Here is a 6,225-nt window from a genome sequence, read left to right on the forward strand (position 1 = left end):
CTATATATTGAAGTTCGGGCTAGAGGCTTTGACCGTAAACGTCATGCCATTTATGTAATTCTGCTAGTCTAAGAGTAGCTCCCAAGTTTTGGTAGTTGCCACCGCAAAATACGACGACTTAATCAAGAGAGCGAGAAGCCAAGGCCGCCCGAAGTGCGCTATAGTGCGCCTTACTAAATTGGGGCTCCATTTTTAGCAGATATGACATCCCCCTATTAGTGACAGTGTGCATCTGAACTCACTAATAGGAAAGGAGAGAAAAAAAAAACAATGCCAACAATGAAGTCAATTCGTTATTCACCGACAAACGAAGCTCTCATTCAGTTGTTAAGCATCGCTAGCATACTCCTAGAAGGGCAAGTTGAAGTTTGATTAATAGTGAAAGCAGAATTGAGGGTTTCAGGAGTCTCCAGATGTGAGGAATTAGAAGAAAAAAAATTCCCTATTACACCACGTGTATCGAGTAAACCACAAGGAGGGGAATCGAACTCCTGTCTGTGAGGAGCAAACCCACGACCAAAGTCGTTCGCCCAAACTCATGACGGGTAATCCGCGGGAACGAGAATCGAACTTCTGTCTGTGGGGAGCAAACCCACGACCAAAGCCATTCTCCCGAACTCGTGTCTGTGGGGAGCAAACCCTCGACCAAAGTCATTCACCCAAACTCGTGACTGGTAACCCACGGAGAGGTGAAACGAACTCATGTCTGTGGGGAGCAAACCCAAGACCAAAGCCATTCGCCCAAACTCTTGACGAGATTTGGGAAGTTTTTTTTCATCCCTTTAAGGTGAGACCATTCCCTAAAGATGCACACAATCACCCGTCAACCATGTGCATCAAAAAATCTGACACACTTAAGGTCACTACCAATGAGCCCTAAGGACTTCTCAAAGGGAATAACTTCCAAAGGAGTTCAAAAAAGCACCCTTACTATTAGAACTAGACATCCTTCAAGTTAATTGGCCAAAAAATAAACAACATTATGATGTGAAATAACCAACAAACCATTAGATTCCTAGTTTTAAAAGTAATATATTTTCTAAGCTCTCTTCAAAGTTAAGTTCTATGTAAAGTTCAGCATCCAAAAACTACCCGTTACGCTCTCTTCATTTTCTAAGCTCCTTCAAATATTTTCTTCTCTTTTTTGTACTCTTTCTTGCCGTTCTAATTTTGCTATAGCAACGATGACAAAACACCATACTTATAAATTTTGAATTTTATTTTGTTTTATAACTACATGGTGTCCCTGCCCCTCTAAGGCGAGACTATTCCCTACGAATGCACACAATCACCGGCCAACCACGTGCATCTGGTAATCCATGGGAAGGGGAACAAAACCAAACTCGTGTTTTAGGGGTGCAAACCCACTGTTCCCTGCGAATGCGCATAATCACCTGCCAACCACGTGCATCGGGTAATCCACAGGAAGGGGAACCGAACTGAACTCGTGTTTTAGGGGAGCAAACCCACAACCAAAGCCGTACTCCCAAACTCGTGATGGGTAATCCACAGGGAGGGGAATCAAACTTGGAGTAAGCAATTTTTATACAAGGCAATACCGTCTACCCATATGAGGACTTCAATAATAGCAAAGTTAATTTGATCTAAATTTGCTCATAGAATTCTAGAGTTTAACATTTGATCTACTATTGATAGATACCACAATCCTCTTACTCAAATTCTAAAAAAAATTTCCCTAGCCGCTTTGACAATAGAAAGTATAGATTGGAATGTAAGGATCAAAGGCTTTGATGTATTGATTTTATTTTAGAGTAGATCGTCCCTTGGAATTCTTCGAATCAAGTTATTTCTTAATCATTAAAATTTTCCTAGTGTTTGGTTCTGGAGCAAAATACTTTTGAAAATGATGCATAAAATGTGTCTATTTTAAATGACGCCCCAATATTTTCACCTAAAAAAACATTTTGTTATGAGTGACTTCCTAATCTAAGTAGTGTCCTTATCCAAGCCTAAATTCATCTTCGGGTAAGAGTCTGACTGTTCTTATTTGTCTTGATCCTAATTAAAGATCTACTGTTATTACTTTGATTTCACGGCTAATCAACCCTTGTGTAAAGTGGTGTGAGATTTTGCCTATTAAAGATAGTCCAATAAAAAGTAAGTCATGTGCACATTCATGCGACCTTACCCCCAATAATTAGGACAAACCAAAACCTAAAAATGATCATGGGAAAGGAGTGAAGTGATAAGAGGCAAGGTGGGTTTCTAATTTGAATAGGGGATGCAGATGAACGTATCGGTCGAGCAAACAACTTATAGGTAATCAAAGTCGGTCAACCAACACCCGATGATTAGCCCCTTCGGGGGTTCGTGCTAGCTTGGCCCCTGATAGATCCACTTTGAACAAAAAAAAACATCTATATATTGAAGTTCGAGTCGAAGGATTTGACTAGAAATGCCATACTGTTATGTAATTTTGCTGGTCTAAGAGTAGCACCCATGCTTCGGTATAGTGCGCCTTAAAATACACGACCTAATCAAGAAAGCTAGAAGCCAAGGCCGCCCGGAGTTCGCTATAGTGCGCCTTACTAGGTTGGGGTTCCATTTTTCAGCAGATATGACGTCTCCCTCTTAGTGATACCGTGCATCTGAACTCACTAATAGGAAAGGAGAGAGAAGCAAAGCAATGCCAACAGCGGAGTCAAGCCGTTATTCATCAACAGACGAAGCTCTCATTCAGTTGTTAAGCATCACTAGCTTACCCCTGCAAGGTCAGGATGAAGTTTGAAAGGAATGGACGGGCATTTGCTTAATAGTGAACGTAGAATTGAGGGTTTCAGGAGACTCCAAATGCAAGGATTTTTAAAACAATCCCTTATTACACCACGTGCATCGAGTAAACCATGAGCAAGGGAATCGAACTCCTGTCTGTAGGGACCTAACCCACGACCAAAGTCATTCGCCCAAACTCATGACAGGTAATCTGTAACAACCCATTTTTTTGTGGGAACTAACTCCACCGTCCGTTTACATGTGGCCCACCTGAGTTTCAGATCAGCCTCATTTTTTTCCTTATATCTTCTCTTGGCCAGGCCGAGATGATGGACGGAGTAGATTTAAATTATTGTTAGTGGGACCCACTATATCTTAAAAATAAAAATAAAATAAAAAAATAAAAGTTATATCTTCCGCACAACTAAACCACTTTCTCCACTTTCCTTCCTTTATGTACGGTAATGGCCGCCGAACCTCCCACTAAATGAAACCGTCCCATAATTCTCACCCCTCCATTCCATTACGCATCCATTTATATAAATAAATAAATAAGAGAGAAAGAATCGAAGGAATCAATCAAATTTTTAAAAAAAATAGAGTGAGGGAGAGAGAGAGAGCTCTGTAAATCAAGAAAAAGAGAGATTAAAGCAGGGCCGGATCATAAGACTTTAAGGTAGGTGATCTTAACCTAAAATTTATCACTTTCAGTTATTATTATGTTTATTTAATCCAAATTTTCATAGAAATATTATTGTCAGTTGAATTTTTTTTATGTAGGGAATCTACTCATTTAGGAATTTCTATTTTATTTTTAAAAAAATATTTAATACTGAAATAATTTATATATAAATAAAATAAAATAAATTTATAGACTAAAATAAATAGTTTATTTAAGATTTTTTTAATAATTCTTACATGTTTTGTTAAGAAAAAAATTATTAAATTAAATTTCAAATAAATTATAATATCTTACAATATTTTACAGTACAAACAGAATATATAATTAATTATTTAAAGTATTGATGATTCATTATGCAGAATTGTGAATATAAGTGATGTAAGATTGATAAGTATTTATAACCAAATATGATTATGAAAATAAAATAAAAATATATAATAATAATAATAACAAATTATAAATTATATAATTGTAATATGTAATCAGTATTAATATGATATATAATAAGATATATAATAAAATAAAATAAAATAAAAAGGTTTATAAGATCATTAAGGTATAGTAAAATATATATATATTATGTTTCATAATAATATAGTAGTAATACAATATAATTGTAGGTTACAAAAAAAAATAATGACAAAATTTATAACATAATTAAAGTAAACATGTGTAAGATAACATTATATTACATAATTAATACATAAGTATTTAATATTATTTATATGATTATGTTATAAGTAACAAAATAGAAAAGTTTTATTTGATAATATATGAAAGTGTAATAAATATAATTTAAAAAAAAAAAATTTATGTAAATGATGATATTAACAATTTAACATAAAAGTAATATAATAATTATATTAAATGTATCAAACAAAAGTAAATTTATTAATTTAGATAGTCAATTATAAAACAAGGTTAATCATACTGGCATAATGTTATAACAAATAATTTATATAATAATAATAGTATCCAAAGTCCAAATTAATATCTTCCTTAACCTTATTCAATTTAGATTTAAAAATAAATAATAATAAAATTCTGAATTTAGATTTAAATAGTTATATAAAATAATAATAATAATAATAATAAATTTTAAATTATCAAATAATAATTTAATTACATTATTAATGTTATATTATAGAAATTAGTGTGATAATTTTTGTTCTGTAAAGATTAAAATCCAAATTTTAATTCTAAAATTTGAAGAGTTAATTAAATTAAATTTAAATGAACTTAAGTTTAAGAAAATTTTTAAAATTTTGGAATTGAAACTAAAATTTATTGTACATTATTTCATAGAAATTCCTGAATTAAATAATAGTAAAATAATACTTTATTTAAATATTTGAATTATTAAAGTTTCAATAAAAATTTAAATCTAGAATTATTAATTAGAATTATATTGTTGATATTTTGTTGTGAAATAATTATTAATCTTACATGTATGTGTACCATTTATTGAACATTAAATTTTATTATGTTAGATATAATGTAAGAAAGTAGGGCAATTGTGTCCCTTGGGTGAAAGACCCTAAATTAGCAAGTAGGGCAATCGTGTCCCTTGGGTGAGAGACCCTAAAGTCAGCAAGTAGGGCAATCGTGTCTCTTGGGTGAAAGACCCTAGAACCCACTGGATCCTTTGGAGTCTCCTTTGTGTACGGCGTATAAGTACAATTGTGTGCGTAGACATACGTTAGGAGTACAACTGGAGCAGTGGTCTGACCAGCTAACGTATAAATGGGTCCCTCACCATGAGGTACCAATGCGTGGGCGTTAATGCAATGTGACCATCCGCTTGGACACGGTGTTGTAAGAAATAATATAAATGTTATGAGTATTCATGGAAATATCACATGCATTGCATTTTCACAATTCTGTTGTTAAATTTCATTATCTGTCTTCTATTCCTTCATTTTTATAAAATTGATATTGTAACATCCTCGATTTTCACTGTTTTGGATTCTACTGGGCTGTTATGCTCATCCTACTAAAACAAATGCACAGATGCAGAGCTGGAATACTACGAGCAGGCGAGCCTCTACTGTTAGCTTTATTTTTATTTTTATTATTTTCTTAATTAGGTTTAGTTTTAATTCAAATCATTTTTGTTATTTAGGTTTAATTTATGTTCAAATTTCGATGTAGAAAGGGAAAACTATCAAAAGGGTTGAATTAAATAAACATTTCAGTTGTATTTCCTTTTAGATGACGTTCAGTGTTGATTGAATTTGATTAAATCAACTGGATTGTAATTAATGTCATTATATTATAACTCACACCATCAGATTCGGGTCCCGAAGAACTTATTCGGGTACTCGAATTTCGGGGCGTGACATAATCCACAGGAAAGGGAATCGAACTTGTATCTGTGGGGAGCAAACCCACGACCAAAGTCATTCTCCTGAACTCGTGTCTGTGGGGAGCAAACCCATGACCAAAGTCGTTTACCCAAACTCGTGACTGGTAACCCGCGGAGAGGGGAAACAAACTAATGTCTATAGGGAGCAAACCCTAGACCAAAGCCATTCGCCCAAACTCGTGACGGGTTTTGGGATTTTATTTTTTATTTTTTTTCGTCCCTTTCAGGTGAGACCATTCCCTACAGATGCACGCAATTACCCGCGCCAACCACATGCATTAGAAAATCCGACACACTTAAGGTCACTACCAATGAGCCCTAAGGACTTCCCAAAGAGAATAACTTTCAAAGGAGTTCAAAAAAGCACCCTTACTATTAGAACTAGACATCCTTCAAGTTAATTGGCCAAAAAAAACATTATTATAATGTGAAATAACCAACAAAC

Source organism: Magnolia sinica, chromosome 3, assembly GCF_029962835.1.
Source record: "Magnolia sinica isolate HGM2019 chromosome 3, MsV1, whole genome shotgun sequence".
NCBI classification, from domain to species: Eukaryota; Viridiplantae; Streptophyta; class Magnoliopsida; order Magnoliales; family Magnoliaceae; genus Magnolia; species Magnolia sinica.